We start from the raw sequence: 24,554 nt of genomic DNA on the forward strand, positions 1-24,554 counted from the left end.
GAATCAAGTTCCATCTTCTACTGGGCATAGGCATGGGGAAGATTAGGGTCAGGTGGGGAGAAAATGTGCTTCATGTCTTTGGTGGGCAACTCAGTGGGGACCTTTATTCTCCTAACAATGCTCCCCTCCATTAAGGCACCCAGAACTTCCCTGTGTAGAGGTTGTGGTTGCTTGGGACTGAGCCTTAGGTGTGGATTGGATGTAAGGAAGTACAGTACTTGAAGTTTAACACTTTCCACCCTTGCATTTTCACTTGGCAGGCTGCAAGTTCTTCAACTGGTCCTTCAAAAGCTCTGGCTCCTCCTCACCTTTGTAGCCTTATTTCAATATATACTAAAGGAGATTGATTCCCTTTTGCCTGGGAGACTCTCTTACAAATCCAATCCATTTTACCTAATTTCTTTGAGGGTATCTACTTAATCCCAGGGAAAGTCAAATATGTTTGTTATACCAGCTGACATAGTACAGGTTGCTCCCCTGTTCACTGCCTCAAGACCACCATCTCTCCATTCGTTCTCTTTCCCTGTGTTTACATTCACTAATCTTGAACTTTACAGAAGGCCATCATATCTCCATGTCTGAGTCCTCTTGTATAGAGAATGTGGTGTTGAAGGTAGTGGTGAGGAAGGGTGGTTAGTGGTAGTGATCTTTAAGGAAAGATGGTTGGCCATCTCGAAGATTTGGTGACCTATTAACACCTATCTGAACCTAGATTATGAGGTTCTACTTTGGGCTTTAGCTATAATTTTAGGCAAAAGGAAGGATTCCTTTTGTTATCCTGTTCACAAGAGTGGAAGGTAGATATTGGATATTACAGTTATTCCTCATTATGTGCAAAGAATACATTTAAAAACTCAAATTGATATCTGAAACCATGAATAATACTGTTGGACTCTATGTATACTACATTTTTCCTAACTATACATACCTATGATAAAGTTTAATTTATATATTAGATGCATAAAGTATTATAGTTTGAATATGATTCTTCCCCTCTGAAACTCGTGTTGGAATATAATCCCCATTGTGATGTATTTAGGTGGAAACTTAAGCCAAGAATGGTGTTCAGAGGTGAGGCCTTTGGCAGGTAATTAACAATAGATAAGGTCCTTAGGGCAGAGCCTTCAGGTATTGGTGGCTTTATAAGACAGAGAGAGAGCAGGGGACAAAAAAACACATGTATTCTGTCCCTGTGGTACCTTGAGACAAAGCCCCCTAGAAGGGTACTATCAGATATGACCCTTTGATTTTGTACTTCCAGTACTGTAAACAAGAATAAAACTCTTTCGTTTAAAACTACCCAGTCTGCATTATTTTATTGTCAACAGAAAAGAGACTAATGCAGCAAGAAATTAGTAACAACATTAATAAAAGCTAACAATTACAACAATATATTATAATAAAAGTTATTTAAAACTTAGGAATTTTGTTTAAATTTCATATTTTCTGACCGTGGGCAATGAAACCCCAGAAAACAAGACCCAGACAGGGGCAGACTATTATATCAGCTTTGCTATCAAAGGCATTTAATGAAAATCATCAAAGAATCCACAAATTTAAGTACCCTTTCAGGAACAAATCCTGCATAGCTAATGGTAATATTAATAGGTTCCATTTATTACATGTTTATGACAAGCCAGGTTTTATATTATGCATTCCACTTTTCAGACACACACCCAGGTACATATACACACACACACAAACATGAGATTTAAAGAAGTTAAAAATTTTGCTGAAAGTCACACAGTTGTCAAATGATTCAGCCAGGATCATGCCCGAGAGACCCTCTAAAGATCAATCCCTCACCATTGCACAATGATGCCAAGGACAGAGCTGAATATGATGGTGGTTAGCTACTTTTTTGAAGGCAGAATTAAAAATATCTCCTACACAATATTTTCTGTAAGCCACCAAACTACAGTTAAATTAAGTTTATAAATTAAGTACATGTAGGACCTGTAAATTATTTTTCTTCTTAACCATAGGATTTTGTCTATAAAAAAATGAAATGTTAGTTTCAGGGAGACAGTTGGATTTTTTTTTTGTACTGGGGATCAAACTCAGGTCCTTCTGGCTTTCAAGCCCGGTGGCAGAACCACTGAGCTAAATCCTTGGTCTGAATTTTTTATCTTTAGAGATAACCTTCAGAAACTTCTTTAAGAAAATATAGACATGGAAATTATTCAGATATGGGCTGGGAATGTATGTAGCTCAGTTGGTAGAGCACTTGTATGATATATGTGAAGCCTTGGGTTCCATCCCTAGTACCATAAAGGAAAAAAAAAACAAAGATAAAGAAAAAAAAAGTTAGAATAAAAATGTTTTTAATAGGAAAAATAAACCTAGTTTTCTTAGAGCAAGAGTGTTTCATTTTTTAGAGCAGATATTTCACTGGGGCTCAAGCTGAGCTATGAGGACAATATATTATAATATTAATGTGGTCAAGTGTAGTGTCTGAGAAGCCATATCTATTTACTAAGGGGGTCAATAAAAATAGCTTTGGCATATTTCTGAAGTTTTTTTTAAGTTCTGCAAGTATTAATTATTTACAATATAAGTTTTATCACCTGTGGAACACAAATGTTTGTTTTAAATTAGCCTTAATTAGGTTGAGATCATCAACTATTGTTTATCTCCTTTAATACGAACAATTGCCTACTTTCTGCTTGAAGCCTTTCTTCTTAAGAATTCTGTTTAAACAAAGTAGATAAACCCTCAGGTATCTTACCAAAAAGAAAGACTCATGTTAATGCAATTAGGAATGAAAAAGATAAGATCCCAGCAGACACTGCTGAAGTTCAGAAGATTGTCAGTAACTACTGTGAAGAATTGTACACCAACAAATTGGAAAACCTTGAAGAAATGGACAGATTTATAGACATATATTAATTACCAAAACTGAACCAAGAAGACAAAAATTGTGAACAATCTAATAACAAGCAATGAAATTGAGGAAGTAACACAAAACTCTACCAACTAAGAAAAGCCCAGGACTTGATGGAGTCACTGCTGAATTCTGCAAAAACTTCACAAAATTTATAAGACCAATACTCCTCAAACTCTTTAATGAAATTGAAAGGGAAGGAGCTTCCAAACTCATTCCTAGAAGCCAGCATCACTCTGATTCTGAAACTAAAGAGCCAACTAAATAAAAGAAAACTACAGGCCAACCTCCTTAATGAACATAGAAGCAAAAATCCTCAAAAAGATATTGGCAAATAGAACGCAGTGAATCATCAAAAGGATCATACATCATGATCAAGTAGGTTTTATCCCAGAGATGCAAGGATGGTTCAATATATGCAAATTGATAAATGTAATATACCGCATAAACAGAAGGACAAAACCCAGATGATAATATAAATAGATGCAGAAAAAGATTTTAACAAAATCCAACAACAATTCATGATAAAAATAGGTATAAAAGGACCATATCTCAATCTGCTACTTATGACAAACAACAGCCAACATCATATTAAATGGGAAAAAGCTGAACGCTTTCTCCTGAAATCAGGAACAAGGATGTCTACTATCACTGCTTTTGTATAATGTAGTACTTAAATCATTAGCAAGAGAAAACAGGCAAGAGAGAGAGATACATGGGATAATTATAGGAAAGGAAGAAATCAAATTGTCATTATTATTTGCAGATGACATGAGCCTTTACATAGAAAACCCAAAAAATTCCACCAAAAGACTTCTAGAATTAATAACCAAATTCAGCAATGTAGTGGGCTACAAAGCAACATGCAAAAATTAATAGCATTCCTTATACCAATAATGAAATCACAGGGAAATAAATTAGGAAAAAATACTGTTCTCAACAGCATCAAGAAAAATTACTTAGAAATTAGCCTAAGAAAGTCTCAGATCTCTATAATGAAAACTATAGAACTGAAAAGAGAGATCAAAGAGACTATCAGATATAGAAAGATATCCCCTGTTCCGGGATAGGCAGAGCTAAAAATATCAAAATGGTCATACTTTCAAAACTGATATACAGATTTAATGCAATGCCAAGCAAAATAATGATAACATTCTTCACAGAAGTGAGAAAACAATCTTAAAATTCATATGGAACATAAAGAGACCTAGAATAACAAACACAGTTCTGGGTAATAAGAGCAAAGCAGGAGACATCACAATCCTGGACTTCAAGTTACATCACAAAAAAAGTTACAATGACGAAAACAGCATAGTGTTGGAACAAAAACAGACTTGTAGATCAATGAATAGAGAATGTAGATCAATAGACGAGAGGATGCAGAAACAATTCCGAAATGCTCAGACAACTGATCTTTGACAAAGGGCAGAAAACGTGCTGGAGGAAACATAGCCTCTTTAGCAAATGGTATTGGTAAAACTGGCTATCTACATGCAGAAGATTGAATTTTGAAATATATCTCTCACTGTGTCCTAAACTAAAATCAAAATGGATCAAAGATCAAAATTTTTAAATAGAAACACTTAACCTGCTGGAAAATAAAACAGGTAACACTCCTAAATACATACGTGTAGGCAAGGACTTTCTGAACAGAACTCCAGTTGCACAAGAAATAACAGCAAGTATCAATAAATGAGACTCTATCAAATTAAAAAGTTTCTACACAGCAAAGGAAACACTGAACAGAGTGAAAAGACAATCTACCAAATGGGAAACAATTTTTTTGTCAGGTACACCTCTGACAGAGGATTAATATCTAGAATATATAAAGAACTGAAAAAAAAGATCCCCCAAAATAAAAGACCTAATCAATCAATGAACAACTGAAATGAATAGACACTTCTCAGAAAAAGAAATACAGACAGCCAATAAATACATTAAAACATGTTCAACATCATTGGCCATTAGAGAAAAGGAAACTAAAACAACCCTGCGATTTATTTCATCTTACACCAAAAAGAATGGCAATCATCAAAAAAATCAAATAAAAAATGATGAATAGGCTTCAGAGAAAAAGGGATCCTCCTACATCTGAGGGGAGTGTAAACTACTATAACCATTATGAAAATCAGTATGAAGACTCCTCAAATAATTAAAAAATAGAAATTCCATTTAACTCAGCTATCCCCCTTGTAGGCATTTTTTAAGAGATAAAGACATTATTTTTATAGTGATACATGCATACCCATGTTTATAGCAGCACAAGTCATAATATCTAAATCTTAGGAGCCTGTATGTCCATCAACAGGTGAATTGATAAAGAAAATGTGACATCTATACACAATGGAATATTACTCAGGATAAACTGGAGTCATTTGTAGGAAAATGAATGCAATCTGAAAACATGTTAAGTGAAATAAATCAGATGCATAAGTTTTAGTACTATATGACTTCTCTCATATGAATAATCCTAAGTATAAATAAAGTATAGAGCAAAATAAAAGATAGATAAAAGGAAAGAGGAGTATAGATCTTTTTCAATTGGGAAGCTGAGTGAGAGATGGAGGGTGGGCAAGGGGAGGGGAATGTACAAAAAATTAAGATGTGTTGTGTATATGTACCACCTCCCTATAATGAATGCAATCATTATGTGTCACAAACATGAGCTAAAAAAAAGGGAAATGAAAATGTGGGAAGGCAATCTAGAGACAGAGAAAGGGAAGAAGGAGGAGAAGGAAAGGGGATTAAAAGGATTAATATGTTAAGTACATGTATCTACTCCCCAAGGCGAATGTAAATATTATGTATGCCAAAAGTATACTTAAAAAAAGAACTCTGTTTTGTATAGAATGTTTTCATCACAGCTTGGCTGCTAGGGCCTATGGATGACCTCTGGGAAGCAGGATCCCACAGTGACACTGGTATCAGATAGAGCAGGTTCAAATACTGGCTCCTTGGCATCAGAGCTGTGTGACCTCAAGCAGGTTGCCTGTGCTCTCTGAGTCTCACTTGTTGCCTGTGTAAAATGAGGGTATAAATAGCTACTACATAGGATTGCTAGAATTAAATAAAATAATCCACATACAACATTAATACTTGGCACAGAAAAACAATAAATGGCACTCACATTTGAATTTCACTAAGGAAAAAATGTCTTTGGCATACTTTGCCCTTTATTGACTTATTTTCCCTACATCAGCTTGAGGTTGTCTATTTACTGCTTCTGGGCTTTATGAGATAAAATGCTAGTGTCAGTCAGAAGGGTCTGTGCTGGAAGCCAGGAGACAATGTCCAAGGTCAAACCGATGACTGGAGCTCCTCTGAAGAAATAGAAGTGAGCCTTCCTTCTTCATTTATACCATTATTCCTTCCCCTTTATACTATTCAGGTGCCAAGCCAACCTAGGATGGGTCTTCTGACTTCAGTAAATACCCTCAGCCACTCAGGATAACGCTGATCCAATTTGGTTTGGTGTTTCTTATTCAAGTTGACACAATAGTTGACCATCACAGTATGTAACCACAGGATGATATGATGGGTACACAATATTTATTGAGAACCACCACAGGGACTGTGCTAGGCTCCCCCTCTACATTATCTTTTAATTTTCATGCCAGTCTTACAAGGTGGCTATTAGTATTATTATCCCTTTTTTCAGATGAGAAAATTACTTGTTAGAGACCCTCAATGATCTCACTCTTCTCAAGTCCACAGAACTAACTAGTAAATGATAGATTTTGGATTTGAAAACAAATCAGCTTTGTACATCACCAGTAACAGTAACTTGGATTTATCCTGAGATTTGGGGAAAGTAAAACTTTCCTCCTTTGTGAAAAATAATCAGAGCTTCCTGGCTTGTACTAATAATTGACTTACTGTTATGAACCTTAGGTGATTTAAAAAAAAATTAATGGTGATTCTGCTCCCGGCCCAGAGGTAGGGGCTTCTGAGCCACCATCCCACTGCTCCTGGACCAGAGGAAGGGGCTTCCTGGCCACCATCCCTCCCGCTGCTCCCAGCCCACAGGAAAGGGCTTTTGGGCCACCATGCCTACCGCTGCTTCCGGCACCTGTCCCACCTCTCCCAGCTCAGAGGAGGTAATCCGTGCAGGCGCCAACAGCCCCCCTCGCCCAGTCAAAATGAAAAAACACGTAAATAAGTCTCAAAACCAGACTCCCAGATCACCTACTGCAGCCATAAAGGGAAATGAGATGGAACACTCTGATACTCAACCACCTGGACCCACTGAACTGGCAACAAAAGGGGATCCGGAAAAAATGAAATCAGAAATAATTTCTCAGATAACAGGAGAAATTGTGTCCCTAGTGCAAGACATGATTAATAAATCTAGAGAGGAGCTCAGGAACATGATGGAATCCCAACATAGGAAACAAACGGAATCCATAAAACAGATGCAAACAGATTTCCAGGACATGAAACACTCCATTGAAAGTCTACACAGCAGAATGAGCCAATGTGAGGACAGAATTTCAGATATAGAAGATAAGATTGCAATTAGTGACCAGGAAAAGAAAAATTGCTTTAAAATTAGAAGGGGACATGAGAAATCAATCCAGCAGCTGCTAGATGATGCAAAGAAGAATAACATAAGGCTGATTGGAGTCAATGAAGAAACAGGAGAGAGTGGAGATGACATGAAAGATCTCTTCACAGAAATAATGGCTGAAAACTTCCCTAGCAGGGGAAAAGAGCTTGACATACAGATAAGTGAGGCATATAGGACTCCAAATAGCCTTGATCAAAAAAAATCTACACATAGGCATATAATTGTTAAGATTCCAGAAACTCAACAGAAGAACAAAGTTCTACAAGCAGTTAGAGAAAAGAAACAAATCACATACAAAGGAAAGCCCATCAGAATCACAGCAGACTTCTCAATACAAACCATCAAGGCAAGAAGAGCTTGGAGTGACATATTCCAAGCCCTAAAAGAAAACAGACTCCAATCCAGATTGATGTACCCTGCAAAACTATCTTTCAAAATGGATGGAGAAATAAGATACTTTCATGACAAAGAGCACCTTAGGAACTTCATGAACACCAAACCAGCACTCCAAAGAATTTTACACAATATCCTAGGAACAGACGTTGAGGATCACAACCCCAGGAAGCAAAGCAGAATGAACCTATCTGGCATGACAAGAAATTAAATGGAAAGGGGGAGAACCCAACAAAAAGAAAAAGTCATGGCAATGACAAGTCAATACATTTCAGTTATAACCAACAATGTTAATGGTCTCAATTCACCAATCAAAAGAAATAGACTGGCAGAATGGCTCAAGAAGCAAAATCCAACAATATGCTGCATACAAGAAACACATTTAATTCAAAAGGAAACTCATAGACTGAAAGTTAAAGGGTGGAAAACAATACTGCATGTGACAGGAACCCGAAAAAAAGCAGGAGTAGCTATCCTCTTGGCAGATCAAGTAGATTTCAAAGCAGCACTGATTAAGAGAGACAAAGAAGGACACTACATCCTTGTAAAGGGAACAATGTAAGAGGAAGAGATGACAATCATAAATATCTATGCACCAAACACTAGTGTGCCCAACTATATAAAACAAATATTAACAGACATGAAAAGTCATATATGCACTAATACAATTGTAGTGGGGGACCTCAACACCCCACTGTCACAAATAGATAGATCAACTAGACTAAAAATAAGTAATGAAATACTAGAACTCAATTGAACTCTTGAACAAATGAACAGATGTTTACAGAGTCTTCCACCCCACAAAATCAGAATACACATTCTTCTCAGCTGCATATGGGTCATTCTCCAAAATAGACCACATACTCACACACAGAACATGTTTATTAAGTGCAAAGGAATTGAAGTTATCCCTTGTATATTATCAGACCATAGTGCGATGAAATTGGAGATCCATAGCAAAAGAAACTGGAAAAATTTCATAAACATGTGGAAATTGAACAACACACTTCTGAATAACCAATGGGTCACAGAGGAAATTAAAGAAGAAATCAGACAGTTCCTTCAATTAAATGACAATGACAATACAACATATTGGAATATATAGGACACAATGAAAGCAGTCTTATGAGGGAAATTCATAGCAATGAAGAGGCATATTAGGAAAATAGAATGAGCCCAATTAAACAACCTGATGCTGCACCTCAAGCTTCTAGAAAAAGAAGAGCAGGACAACCCCAAAGCCCATACAAGGGAGGAAATTATAAAGATCAGAGGAGAAATCAGTGCAATGGAGACTAAGAGAACGATACAAAAAATCAATGAAACCAAGAGTTGGTTCTTCGAAAGAATCAACAAAATTGACAAACCTTTAGCCAACCTTGTCAGAAAAAGGAAAGAAAAGGCCCAAATCCATGCAATTAGGAATGAAAAGAGTGAAATTACAACAGACCCAGCAGAAATCCAGAGGATCATCAATACCTACTTCCAGAACCTATACGCTAATAAGATGGAAAACACAGAAGAAATGGACAGATTCCTAGGTACATATGAATTACCAAAGTTGAACGAAGAAGACCTAAAAATTCTGAACAACCCAATATCAACCAAGGAAATTGAAAATGTAATTAAAAACTTATCACCTAAGAAAAGCCCAGGCCCTGATGGCTTCACTGCTGAATTCTACAAGACATTTAGAGAGGAACTGCTGCCACTACTGTTTAAACTCTTCAATGAAATTGAAAGGGAAGCAATACTCCCAAATTCATTCCTGGAAGCAAGCATCACCTTGATCTCCAAAGCAGAGAAATACCCAACCAAAAAGGAGAACTACAGGCCAATCTCACTAATGAACATAGATGCAAAAATCCTTAATAAGATACTGGCAAACAGAATGCAGAAGATCATCAGGAAGATCATACACCCTGACCAAGAGGGATTCATCCCAGCAACGCAGGGATGGTTCAACATGGCAAATCAATAAATGCAATACAGTACACTAATAGAGCCAAAGACAGAATCAATATGATCATCTCAATAGATACAGAAAAAGCATTCAACAAAATCCAACATGCATTAATGATAAAAAATCTACAGAAAATTGGAATAGATGGTCTCTACCTCAAACTGATAGAAGCCATCTATGAAAAACCAACAGCCAATATCATACTAAATGGTCAAAAACTGAAATCCTTCACACTCAAATCAGGAACAAGACAAGGATGTCCACTATCACCACTCTTGTTCAATATAGTTTTGGAAACATTAGCCATGGCAATTAGACAAGAGAAAGAAATAAAAGGAATAAAGATAGGAAATGAAGTCAAATTGTCATTATTTGCAGATGACATGATACTCTATACAGAAGACCCCAAGAACTCCACCAAAAGTCTTCTAGACTTAATAACCAAATTCAGTCAAGTAGCTGGTTACAAGGTCAACACACAAAAATCAATAGCTTTCCTCTACACCAATGACAGACTCACTGAGAGAGAAATAGGGCAAATAATTCCTTTCACAATAGCATCCAAAAAACTGAAATACCTAGGAATCATCCTAACAAAAGAAACCAAGGACCTCTTCTCTGAAAACTATGGCACTCTGAAAAGAGAGATTGAAGATGCTATCAGAAAATGGACAGACATCCCCTGCTCCTGGGTACGAAGGATTAATATAGTGAAAATGGCCATACGTCCAAAACTGCCATATAGATTTAATGCAATTCCAATGGAGATCCCAGCAGCATACTTCATGGACCTTGAGAAAACAATCCAAAAATTCATTTGAAAGAAGAAGAGACCCAGAATAAGCAAAAGCAATTCTAGGTAACAGAGACATGGCAGGGAGTATCCCAATCCCCAACCTGCAACTGTACTACAAAGCTACTGTGATAAAAACAGCATGGTACTGGCAAAGAAACAGACCTGAGGACCAGTGGAACAGATTAGAAGATGCAGAAACAATGCCAGAAACACTCAGCCATCTCATCTTTGATAAAGGAGCCAAACACCCTCACTGGAGGAAAGATAGCCTCTTTAATAAATGGTGCTGGAAAAATTGGGCTTCAACTTGCTAAAGATTAAAACTAGACCTATATCTCTCACCATGCACTAAACTAAAATCAAAATGGATTAAAGATCTAAATATTAAAATAGAAACTCTGAACCAGTTGGAACAGAGGTTAGGTAGAACTCCTGAAGACATCGGTGTAGGAAAAGATTTTTATGAACAAAACCTCAGTTGCCCGTGAACTACCACCAACAATCAACAAGTGGGATCTCTTCTTATTAAAAGGCTTCTGCACAGCAAGAGAAACCATGAGCAGTGTGAAGAGACAACCCACAATGTGGGAAAAAATCTTCACCTGCTCGTCCTCACACAAAGGTCTACTATCTCGAATCTATAAAGAACTTAAAAAAGATCAGACCTCCCAAATTTAAAGACCCTATCCGAAAATGGGCATCTGAAATGAACAGACATTTCTTAGACAAAGAAGTAGAAATAGCAAATAAATACAGGACAAAATGTTCAACATCACTGGTCATTCAAGAGATGCAAATGAAAACAACGCTGAGATTCCACCTCACTCCAGAAAGAATTGGTGCTATCGTGAAATCAACCAATAACACATGCTGGCAGTGCTGTGGGGTAAGGGGAACCCTGCTCCACTGCTGGTGGGAGTGTAGACTGTTGCAACCACTGTGGAAATCAGTATGGAGATACCTCAAAGAACTAGGACTGGAAGTCCCATTTGATCTCGCTATTCCACTGCTGGGGATGTTCCCCAAAGAATTAAAAGAATCATACCATAGTGATTTATGTGCGTCCATGTTCATAACAGCACAGTTTGTAATAGCTAAAACTTGGAAACAGCCCAAATGCCCATCAACTGGAGACTGGATAAAGAAAATGTGCGTTTTTTTTTTTTTAATAAAATGGAGTACTACTCAGCCACAAAAAATGAGAAGTTAGAGACATTTATAGCTAAATGGATGCACATTGAGGCGATACTCTTAAGTGAAATAAATAGGACACACATGTATAAATACTGAATAGTTTCTCTGGTGTGAGAAACTGAAAGTGTAAATAAGGACTAAATGTATAATAGGTAATGTGAAATAGGAAGAAATGGGGAAAAGGGGAAGGAAGTGGGAGGGCTAGGGGAAAGGATAGAAGGGAATGGGATTATTATGAGAAAATGGAAAAATAGGAACAAAATCTTTGTAAATAGGGAGGAATGGAGGGGTTGAAGGGAGGGCTGGGCAAGGGTGAAAAATAAGAACCAAGAGAGACTATGTAAAGGTGCAAATTTCCAGTGGTGAATTTCATTATATTGTATACCTAAAATGTGCCAATGATTAGAATATATAATCGATAATGCAAAATAGGAAGAAAAGGTCCAAAGGGGTAGGGGCAGTGGGAGGGGCAGGGGAAAGGAAAGAAGGGAAAGGAAAAATGCTGAGAAATGGAAAAATGGAAATAAAGTCTTTGTAACTAGGGAAGGATGGAGGGGGTGAATGGAGGGCTAGAAATGGGGAAAAAATAAGAAGCAAGATGCATTATGTAAAGGTACAATTCCCAATGAGAAATGCAATTGTGTTGTATACCTACAATGTACCAACAAAAGAATTTAATTAAAAAAAATTAAAGGTGATATCTCCTTTAGTTTATTACAAACTTCTGTAGGGAAAGGTCCACTTTAATATCTAATACTCTCCATAGTAACTGGCAAAGTACCTTGAAAATAATAACTGAAAAATTATTTGCTGCTTTTTGCCCTGTGTTGATTTATTTGTTCAGATCTGTTTGAAGATACCTGTTTACCCAACTGGGGTTGTGGGTTGCACCAGGTTGGTTAAGTCTCTGGAAGTCCTAAGTGGTGCAGTGATGATTGAAAGATATATCTACAGGACATTTGTCATTATGTTTAGTGGACTAAGAAACTATCTATTAATAGCTTTTTGCATGACTTTTAAAAATCCCAAGAACTATTATCATTTCTGATATTTGCTATAAGAAATTACATTTTAATATTAGCTACCACCATAGGAACCAGATCACACAATTTATGATACCATGGGTATAATTTTTAAGGAAAAATTAGTTTCTATTCTGAATAAAAATATTTTCAATAAAATAACTAAGCTCACGGTAACCTCGGGTGATTTTCTTCAACTTCTGCCCAGTCAATTTAGAAAGTCAATGATACAGATAAAGCTTGTTGTATGTAGAGGTCTTTTTCTTGATATACCATCAAGACAAAAAGTACAGGGATGATAAAAATGATTGAGTGGTAGTAGTTGGGAAGAATTCTGAGTGTGTCTATACTCAGAAAAACAAAAGCCCTAATTGACTGGTGATTCCTAATATAGCTGCAGGAGGGAGAGTGGTAGCATGTATGCTAAATAATTGTATCTTGTCTTAACCCATTTTCTGCTGCTCTAATAAATAACATGGATTGGGTAACTTATACACAATAGAAGGTTATTTGACTCATGGTTCTGGAGGTTGGGAATCCAAGAGAATGGCACCAGTATCTGGTGAGGGCCTTCGTGCTACACTATAACATGGTAGAAAAGCAAGAGAGAGGAATTCAGGCCAAATTCATCCATTGTATCAGAAACCCACTCCTACAATAACTAACTCATTTTTGTGATAATGGCATTAATTCATTCATGAGATTCATTCATGAGATCTGTCCAAATCACTTCTTAAAAATCTCATCTCTTACACTGTTATAATGGCAACTACATTTTTATATAGATTTTGGAAGGGACATTCAAACTATACATACTTGTACCTGTATTTTGAGTTATTTCTTATTAGTTGGAACAGCTTTTCCATGATTCCTACTCTTTCCTGCTTTTCCTCTTGATAAATGGAATATGGCTACAAGATGGTTCAAGTATTGTTATCAAAGAGAGTAAATGCAACACCAAATTTCTCATCTTAGTTTCATTGGGATTGAACTTCAATCTGTAAACTAAACAGCAAGACAAGAGTTAAGGTTATTAATGCGTGAAGCAAAGAGGGGGGTTGGACCACATGACATATCGGAACAGTATTTACCGGCACTTGATGCCTTGCAAGTCAGCTCTAATGTCACTAAAAATACATTTTGATGGCAAAAATCACTGCAGAATCAGCATATTATGGTAAAAAGTGGAGCAAGAATAGTTGATGCAGTATTCTTTTTTTGTGTGTTTTGACTCAAAAGCAATTGTTATCTAAATCCAATCTCAGAATCATTATTTTTGTTGGAAGAATACTAAATATAAAAGAATGGGTCACAGCTTGAGTTTCTAATGTAGGGCTAGATTTATCTGGTGGGTACAAGAAATGAAATTTGGAGATGTTCTTGTTTGCCTATTCCCTTAGAAAACACTACTTTAGAAATAAATCTATTGCCAAAGGGCCACACAGTCCTGTGGTCATTTTCTGATGTAATAGTTATGAACACAGTAAATTTCCTACCCAAAATTTCAAGGGGAGTGTGGCTCTGTAGGAAAAGGCAACATTAATTTTTCTAGAAAATATTTTCTTTTTGAACCTCATTCTTAGAATTTCTTTAAATTTCTGCTTTTATGATACTTTCAGAGTTTGCTGAATAGTAGCAAAAGCATTTTATAGACCAATTTATGTTAGTTTTTGCATTTTTAAAATGGCTGATGATTGTATATCTATTCTTGTCTACATAGGTAACATATCCAGTTCTGACATTCCTTAAATATTTCTATATTTATTTATATATTTTGTGCTATTGTTCATCTCCACCCTCTCCCAACCCTATGCTTTTCAATTAATTCTTATATACTACTAACTTGTCAATACCATACTATTTCCACTTGCAGGTAATTTCTTGTATTCCATTGTTTTAAGTATTTATTGTTGCTTAAAAAAACTGCTTCAAGCTGCTAGAAACTCTCTTTCTTGATTTTTTGATAGAGTTAAGCTGGATAGTTTTGCTTGGAGTCCTTCATGTGGTGGTATTCAGATGTCAGCCAGATATCCAGTCATCTGAAGACTCTCCTCAGATTGAGGTTTTAGGTGGATCATTCACCCTGGGGCACTGGTCTACTTATACTTAGCCTCCCTGTGGCAGATTGGGCTTCTCCCTGCCTGGTACCCAGGATTCAAGAAGAAGCATCTACTTCAAGTACAAGTTCCTCATGTAAGTGGTGTCATGTAGTATTTGTCCTATTAGATAGAACAACATACCTCCACCTTGAATGTGTGTGATCTGGAGATCTTGATAAAATGCAGATTCTGCTCATATAACGAATGCCCAAGTGATGTCCATGTGGTCCACAGAGACAGCATTGTGACCCATTAAGAGAATACTGAATAGCAATGCACTTGCACAAGTAATCTGTACTGATCATTGCAAGCCTAAAATAGGCCATCAGAGGATTATGGTAAAAGGAAGACCACACAGAAAACCTCTGGTGAGTTGGCAATGAGGACAAGCTTGAAAAATGACAAGAGGTACTGAGATAAACTACAGTATAGATACAGAAGCTGTATGATAGTGACTCTGCCATTTCCAAACAACCAGGGCCTTTAATAGATTTTCTTTGCCAGAGTCATGGTCCTGTCCAGACTCAGACACAATAGGCTCCAGGGGCCCTTAATCTACATTTGGTAATCTCTGTGGGTGGTTCTCATGCATGCATACCCTCATTTGAGATTCATTGTGCTAGAGGAACTTAGGTGACCAGGCCCTTTCTGCTATCATAGAATGAGGCAGAATGAGGCCAAGTGAAGCAGGGTGCAATGGAAAGCATGAGATTTAGTGTCAAAGGTTTTTGATTTGGGTCTTCTCCTCCTAAACAATGATCTTTGGTAAAATGTAATATCTATATCTGTAAAATGGGGTCCTATTAATAATATATTCCTTACAATGTCTTTGTCAGGGTTGAGTGAGATATATAAAATACCTTGTAAATTTTAAAGCACTACAGAAATATTGTTATAATAATTGAACTACATTAAAGTCTTGATATTAATATAAAAGTATGAATTTACTTTTATGAAATATCTTTGTGTATTTTTGAATAAATGCAAGTATTTGTTGGCAATGAAAGGAAAAGGTATTTGTTACATGTCAATCAGATATCTCATAGGTCTACAGCACTTCACCCTCATTGCCCCATATCAGAGATGAAGCAGCTAAAATTCTGCAGGGCAGAAACTTTCCCAGACCACACTGCTGGCAAAGGGCAGAGCAAGAGCTCACCCCTTTTCACCACACCACTCCTCATTAATGGACTGTATAATTTCTGATGACTTAAGTTGCAATTTGAGTTTCTGAGGTCTTTGACTGTTCTAAAAATGAGGAAGTGGGAAAAGAATTACTAGTCCAAAAGTCTTCTACAGTTGAGATGTAACTAGTGAGCTTCCAGGACCTAGCTAATGATTTCCAGGTTATCTGGAGTAAACTCCCTACATCCTCTTCCAGTACATGAGAATTTATCAAACATTAGAGTACCTTATGCTGTAAGTAGAACCAAACTCAAGGCTATCATAAGAATTCATCTCAGTAGGGTCCCAGAGACTATGGTTGGAGTTTCACTGGATTCAATAGCTCCTGGAAGTCTACCTAGCTCTCCACATGAGAGTAGTATTTGTATTTTCTAATGTCTTGGTTAATTACACTGCACAATGACGCATCTGCTTTAAAAGATACTTTAATTAACAGCAAAATTGTACTAGAGATGTCTCATCAGGTTAGAAATGCTAGTATCTCTTTTAGTTCATTGTAGTAGGACAGGGCATAGTAACTTAAAATTGTTCTGTCATGAGAGACCACAGGGAAAAGGGGATTCAGAGCATGACAAATAGGTGAATAAGTCAGTGGGTGTAGCTAAAGGATCTGAAATGGAACTAAAAATAAGTTGAATATTTCTAAAGATTGGATATAAAAATCAAGACAGCCAGAGAATCATGTAACACTTAGAAATGGCATTTGTACAAATATGCCAATGAGAAAATCAAAGTTAACCAAATTTACTAGCTATTATTTATTAACTGAGCATAGCTTCTCAAAGAAACACATTTTCTTAATAAAAGTAGTTATTTAAGAGTAACTATATATCGCTTCAAAGTTCAGAGATATATACAGGATAAAAAGAATAAAACTGAGATAACTAGGCCTGTATAATGTATGGTATGCTCTTCATGTAAGAAGAATAACTACCTCTCAGCACTTGGTAAAAAATTTCATTTATTGGACATATAAAGAAGAATATTGATGTGTATTAATATTGCAGGTAGGTAAGTTACTTAGATATCTTATAGGCAGTTAGACAGGGCTGGCCCTTGAGTAGCCAACATGGAGGACAATCAAGACACATTCACTTAAGGCCAGCACTATAAAAGAAGAGAAACTACAACACCTGCATGCTTCTCCTAGGGATGAATAGCAGTGATTGATATTCTAAATAGGTATCAGTCACCTGGGTGGGGGTGCCAGGCTCTTAACCTTCCCCTTACTGAAAATACTTGCTCATTCCTTGTACGCTTGCTACATGACTTGCTTCTCCATTTGATCCTCACTTAATCAATATTACCTAAGTGACTATATTTGGTTGATCATAGTTTTGTTCCACTTTGAACCCACCTCACTTCATGGCTTTGCTCCATAAAAACCCCCTGGGGAACAGGGTCACCAGGCAACCCACTTTCTGTTCCTCTTATCTGTCTCTCTTAGACAGAAGCTATCTTTCAATAAATTTTTCCTACTCTTAACCTCTGTTGTTTCTAGAATTCATTCTTTGTTTTTAGAGAACATGAACTCGAATTTTGGATATCTAGCAGGTTTGGGAGTTGCATCTATTCCCCCTATATCATTAACTCCTGTGTCTCAGTGGCGAAGTAGTACTTTAGCAGATTCTGGGTGCAGTGATCTTTTGTTCCTCATCTCATGCTAGGTTTTAAATACAAAGAAAGGATTCGTGGATTTTTAATCTTCACTAGGGGCCACTGTTTTTTTTAAGAGACTGAAAATCCACATCAAAGGAGAAAGTTACAAGATACTCTTCAAATAATTCAGTGTTAAGAGATGAATCAGAAATATGAAAACTATCTTCAAATACTTAATAAAGTTGCAGGTTTTTATAAACAGCAAAGAAGTGCATAATTGAGATCTTGGCTGGAAGTTACAGGCAGACAGGTTTCAACTTCACTCAGCATTTTTGCTAGACTGTTCCATAATTGAATGGGCTCCATGATTTAATAGCAAGTTTTCAAGCACAGTAAGTTTACATGTGCTTGTTTATCATTTGTTCATTCACTTCACAAAAAAATACATGTGCCTACCATGTGTCAGGCATTGTTTTAAATCAATCAATTTCTTCTATATTGCCTATACCTAACTTTATGTTTCAATGGCAAAATTCAGTAGTTCTGGCAGACAGTATGCCTCATAAACTTAAACTATTTTACTCTTTACCAAAAAAGATTGCTGATATGTGCCACAAATAACACACAAATGATTATGGCTGTGGTCTAATAAGCTTTATGGGCACTAAAATCTGAATTTTATATAATTTTCATGGGTCAAAAATATTATTCCTTTGAGATTTTTTTCAATCATTTACAAATTTAAAAACTATTCTCAATTCATGGGTCACACTAAAAGATAGGTGAGCTGGATGTAGCCCTCATACTAGTTTGCTAGTCCCTGTTCTGAAGTATTTTAGCCAATTGTCATATTTTTAATTTTCCTACATTCATTAGTGAGAGCCTATTTTTAACTTCTACTATGCTGAGAAATAAGTCACCAATTTCACCATTATGCTAATTAATTAAACATCTACTGTTGATCAGAAGGCCGAACTGCATCCAGCAGTTGCCTCTGGATCGTGGAGCCTTCCTGATGCAATTCCAGCTGCCTCCCCAACTCCTTCTACTCTCCAGTGAGAAGTCCTGATTAGAATATCTGGCTGTACCAGGCCTATATTTTAGCCTGTTACAAAATATCACACTGTCTATGTGAACATGTTTCCAAGTAAGTTACCAGATCATAACATGTTAATATACAGTGACATTTAACACTTCTTTGTTTCAGCAATTCTTTTTTTATCCTTTGGAGCATATTTAAATAATTATAAGGGGACCTGAATCTCCCATACAAAAGAGCTATTCATCTGAGAGATGATATTTAAAGATTGGTTGTAATTTTTTTCTCTCAAATAATCATGCCACACTATTCATAATCAAATGGGAAAAAAGCAAAATTATTTGACTATGTCAAAATTGTTTGACCAATACATTTAATCTTAAGCTTGTTAGAAAATAATAACCATTTCTAGGTACTCCCTGAATACTTTTGCAAAATAACTTCATTTCTTTTCTAGTATAAATTTTTGTTTTTGGCAAATGTTCTACCTCTATGTTAAAATTCTCTGAGTTAAGCTGTAAAGAAAAAATCTTTTACCCTGTTCTTATTTATTTCCTACCCTCAAGTCATCTATCTCTCAGTTGTTAACAGATTATGGATAGTTCTTTAAGTTTTACAGGGACTAAAGCGGCTACTGCTTTGTGTAACCCAGTCCTTATCTTACAGCCCTTCACAGTAAAATTCTTATCTTATGATATGAAAATATGAGACGTTATCAGTAAAAATTTGGTTGCATAGAATACATACATAAAAGTCATTTTCCTGCTCCTTCTTGCATCAGTAGATTTAACTCTGAAAACCGACATTATTTTCCAATAATATAATCACTCCCCCCATAAAAGTGTTTTTCATTTTTTGCTTAACCTCTGTGGAAAAGCTCTTATCTGTTTGCTAATGAACTGGCTGGTGCCACTTTTGAGATGCTAATGCCAACATGTGTCTGGATAAGAGAGTAAATGCTATGGCTTTTTCAGGTAATCGGGACTTCAAACAGAAACTTGCCAAAGATCTCACCATTAGCATGATCTTAAACAGAGTCATTCAGAGCAATGCTGTGCTTATGCACAATGAGTACCATTATCTTGATCTGTTTATTTGCCTTGAGATGAAGACAAATCTATATTTTGTGAAATAAACAACAGGACTGAGTTCTCCATTGACTTAAAGTACTTATGCTTTGTCACTCCCTGGCAAGAAGCTTGCTAGAGCATAAAGTCACCTTGACTAAAGGGGCTATTGCTTTATGGGGCCCAATCCTTATTTTACAACCCTTCACAGTAAAATTCTTATTTTTTATGTGAAAATATGAGATGTTATCAGTAAATTTTAGTTGTATAGAACAGAAATTCAGAGCTTAGTGTTAAAGCTAGTATTTATTACTTCCCTCCTCATTTCCTACAAAATGGAATATTTAATTTTGCAAGTAGAAAGAGGAGTATGTTTGGAGGCATAGGCATACATCCTTTGAAACTGCTGTTGATTCTGGGTCATGTACAAAAGCAAAGAAAATGGCAGCATTACTTGTGAGTAGTGATTACAGTAATTGGATTCACTATAATCTGTGGCACACATTCTCAATTCTTTGACTTCACTATTGCCAGGCTATAGACTTTGGAAAAATCCAAACCTGGGCTAAATCCAATTCTCCCCTGACTCTACCTAAGCACAAGCAGCTGAGAACCTGTGACTACACCACAGTAAACATTTTACTAACTTGAAACGCCTGGCCCAGAAATAGGTGCTGGGACCCAAGTTAGGTCTCCAAGGGCACTGATGAACATTTGGTAATTCTTCTGCAGGTGGTAGTTTTTGGATTCCTTACTAACAAGTTCAATTATCTTAAATTGTCTTGTAGTGATACTTTAAAAATGTTAAACTTTTAACTTTAGAACAGCTTAAGTTTTAAATTGTGAGGACAAGCAGAGTTCCTATATGACCAACACCCAGTTTTTCCTATTATTAACATCTTTAATAGTATGGTACATTTGTTTTTGGTTTTTTTTGGTACCGAGGATCGAACTCAGGTCCTTGCGCTTGCGCAGCAGGCAGTGAAACCACTGAGCTAAATCCCCAGCCTTAGTATGGTACATTTGTAAGAGTTAATGAAGAACTATTGTTATATGACTATTAACTGAAGCCCATACTTTATTCAGGTTTCCTTTAGGTCTTTTTCTGTTTCCAGAGTCCCATTCTGAATACCACATTATATTTAGTCATCATGTCTCATTAGCTGTTTCTCCTTAGTCTCTTGAGTGCCTTTTGTTTTTTGGTACTGGGGATTGAGCTCTGGTCCTTGCACTTGCAGGGCAGGTGGCAGAACCACTGAGCTAAATCCCCCCGCTATGACTATTTTTTTTTAATGGCCTTGGCAATTTTGAGGAGTATTGGTCAGGTATTTTGTAGAATGCCTATCAATTTGGTGTTGGGAGATGTTTTCTTGTGATTGGACTAGGGTACTGGATTTACCCAAGGAAAGAGGAAGAACATGGAGTAAACTGCTATTTCCATCACTTTGTGTCAAGGGAATCAACCTGACTTACAGCTGATGCTGATCTTGATCACCTTGCTTAAGTAATGTTTGCCAGGATTCTCAGCTGTATGCAACTTTATTCCTTCCCTTTCCATCCCATATTCTGTGGGAAGAAATCACTAAACACAGCCCACAATTAAGGATAGGGTATTTATACTTCTCTCCTTGAAAGTGGTCATTTTATTAGTGTACATAAATTATTTGAAATTCTTCATGGGAGTTTAGTTCCTTCTCTTTTACTTATTGAATCATTTATTTTATTATGGACTCATAGATGTTATTTTATACTTTAGATTATAATATAGTACTACTTTATTTATTTTGTTGCATTCCTGTGTCTCTTTGACATACCTTCATCAATACAGGTTGAAGGTTTTCCTTTTTATTTTTAAACACTTTATTTTTTGGCACTATAAAATATTCCAGGCTCAATTTGTACATATATATTAAATATATTTATATATGTAAATATAGATATATTTAACTTCAATCCTGAAAATTAGATGTCTCTCCAAAGAGCCTGAGTTACTTTCCTTTTTGAGGGGAAATAGTACTAGAAATCAAGATGAGGAAGCCAAGTATGCTTGTTGCTTCTGAGCGTCATTGCTTCTAGGCCCCCTCAACAGGCAGAGCAAGGAAACATAGATGTATACAATAACCCATGTGTACCTATATATGTATACATACAGTAATACTTCAGTTTACAAACGCTTCTGTTTGCAAATGATTCGGTTTGCAAACAAGTGTTCAGCAAAATTTTGCTTCCATTGGCAAACTCCAATTGGGTGGCAAACTCCAACTGGGTGACAAACAGGACCGTGGCCATTTACCCCACACAATCACAAACACAACCATCTTCCCCCAAATCAAAACAAATTAAATTCAAAAACTGAGGCATCACTATGTTTTTACATGTAAACATTATAGTTATATTATACTAAACATGATTTTTTTACAGATATCTCTAACTCCAAAGATCATTCTAAAGTCTCCTACCGGCTTTTCTATAAATTCTCACTCCAACAGTGAGAGATCTAGCTCCCACCATACAATTATTTAAGTTTTCAATCTCAGAATACATGTATAAGCAGTATCAGAATTACTAACCTGTACCACCATGTGGAGAAATTTTATCAACTAAAGTTGATATGCTCTTGAAAGAAAACAGGTCGAAACAGGAGCACCCCAAGCAAGGCTTTATTGGGGAAGGAGCTGCCCTGCTACCTCCAACAATGGTGAGAGAGAGGAAGACTAACTGGGGTGAGGTTTATATAGGGCGGTGCTGTGGGGAGAGTATCCTGAGAGTTGAGCAACAGGATGCCAGGTGATTGGAAGGGGAGGATCACGTGGGTAGCAGGGTGGAGCAACAAATTAGGTTTTCCTTCTCCAGAGGGGGTAGGTTTCACTCCCCCCCCCCCCCAAGTGGCTCATTTCCCTAATCGGGAACCATTTTAGGAGTGGGAGCCATTTTAGAATGTAGGACCCTTGGGGCCATTTTGTCTGGTAGAGAACTCTATCAGCTATGTGCACTTCTTTTTGCTTTGGTGTTACACATTCCTTTAATCTCTAATGTTGCATAAGCCAGCACCTTCCCCCTCCACCTCCTTTAGTGAAGTTATTTTATACATTGTAAAACAGTTAGATTGTTTGGTCATGTTCTATGTTCTATCCTGGGATTTCCCCCAACCTTCTAAATGATTATTGTATTGCGTGTGAAGTTTCAGTCTTTGTGCTATCAATTGCTATGGGTTTTGACAAATGTATATGTCATGTAAACAACATTACAGTATCATACAGAATAGTTTCTTTACTATAAAAATCCCCTGTGTTTCACCTATCAATCCTTCCTCCTCTCCTCCGTTCCTGGAAACCACTAATCTTTTAACCATTGGGATAATTTTGTCTTTTCCAGAGTGTCATATAATTGGAATTACACAATATGGTCTCTTTTGTTACTGTCTTCTTTCATTTAACAGTGTACACTTAAGGTTCATCCATATCTTTTTTTTCCCCCCTTTTTTGAAGCAGAGTCTCATGATGTAGTTTGGCTGTCCTTGAATTCTACATCCAAGATTGGCCTCCAACTCCTGGCAACCCTCCTGCCTCAGTGTTCCAAGTGCTAGGATTACAGGTGGGAGCCAACACACCCAGTTATCCATACCTTCATGTAAATTGTTACAGCCTGTGTGGAGAAAGTCTTGAGGTTCCTGAAAAAAATTTAAAATTAGAACTACCATATGATTCAGCAATCCCATTACTGGTATATAGCCAAATGAAATTAAATCAGTACGTCAAAGAAACATCTACACTGTTTATTCCAACAGTGTTCACAATAATAAAAAAAAGGTATTAACCTCTTTTCATAAACTGATGAGTAGATAAGGAAAATGTACATATACACAATGGAATACTATTGAGCCATAAAAAAAATGAAATCCTGTTATTTGTGGCAACATGGACAGAATGAAAAAAGTCATTATATTAAATGAAATGAGCAAGGCAGAGAAAAAGAAATACCTCAGGATCTCACTCATACATAGAAGCTAAAGCAGCTGATTTCACTGAAGTAGAGAATAGAATGGTGATTACCAGAAGCCAAGAAGAGCAGAGCTGGGGGAAGGAAGGGGAAATGTTCATTAATGAGTACTGAGTAATAGTTAAGTAGGAGTGAGAAGGTCAGATGTGCCATTGTGTAGGGTGATTATAGAAAACAGTAATGCACTGTACATTTCAAAAAGGTAGAATAAAGGATTATGAAAGTTTTCATCATAAAGAAATGGTAAATGTCGGGCCGGGGATTTAGCTCTGTGGTTTCATCGCCTGCTGTACAAGTGCAAGGAACCGAGTTCAATCCCCAGTACCAAAAAAAAAAAAAAAAGAGAGAAATGGGAAATGTTTGAGAAGATAAATATGTTCAAGGTGATTTAAACATTACATAATGTGTACATGTATCTAAACATAACATAATACCCCATTACTATGTATAATTTTTAGACTTTTACATCAAAGTTGAAAATAAATTTTTAAAGGTAGGTCTCATAGAAGTTGAGAGTAGAATAACAGTTATCAGAGGTTGTTGAGAGAAGGGCGATAGAGGAATGAAGAAAGGTTATCCAAAAGATATTAACTTACAAATAGAGAAGTTAAGTTCTGTTGTTCTATTACAAAATAAGGTGATTATAGGTAACATTAATGTATTGCATTATTCAGAAAATCTAGAAGAAAATTTTGAAAGTTTTCACCACAGAAAAATGATAAATGAGACAGATATGAACATGTATAA

At 36.5% G+C, this 24,554-nt stretch overlaps 1 long non-coding RNA gene across 2 annotated transcripts in view; it reads right to left on the reverse strand.

The window, feature by feature from the left end:
• LOC110343899 (uncharacterized) overlaps window positions 1-22,568 on the reverse strand; it is a 54,596-nt gene extending 32,028 nt beyond the window's left edge. For both annotated transcript variants that reach the window (XR_002388294.2, XR_015443397.1), the window contains exon 1: window positions 22,379-22,568. This is a non-coding gene — a long non-coding RNA (uncharacterized LOC110343899). The remainder of the gene's footprint in view (window positions 1-22,378) is intronic.
• Window positions 22,569-24,554: the final 1,986 nt, after the last annotated feature.

Source organism: Heterocephalus glaber, unplaced genomic scaffold (assembly GCF_053883595.1).
Source record: "Heterocephalus glaber isolate CG9 unplaced genomic scaffold, H.glaber_assembly_v1.0 deba00001569, whole genome shotgun sequence".
NCBI lineage: Eukaryota > Metazoa > Chordata > Mammalia > Rodentia > Bathyergidae > Heterocephalus > Heterocephalus glaber.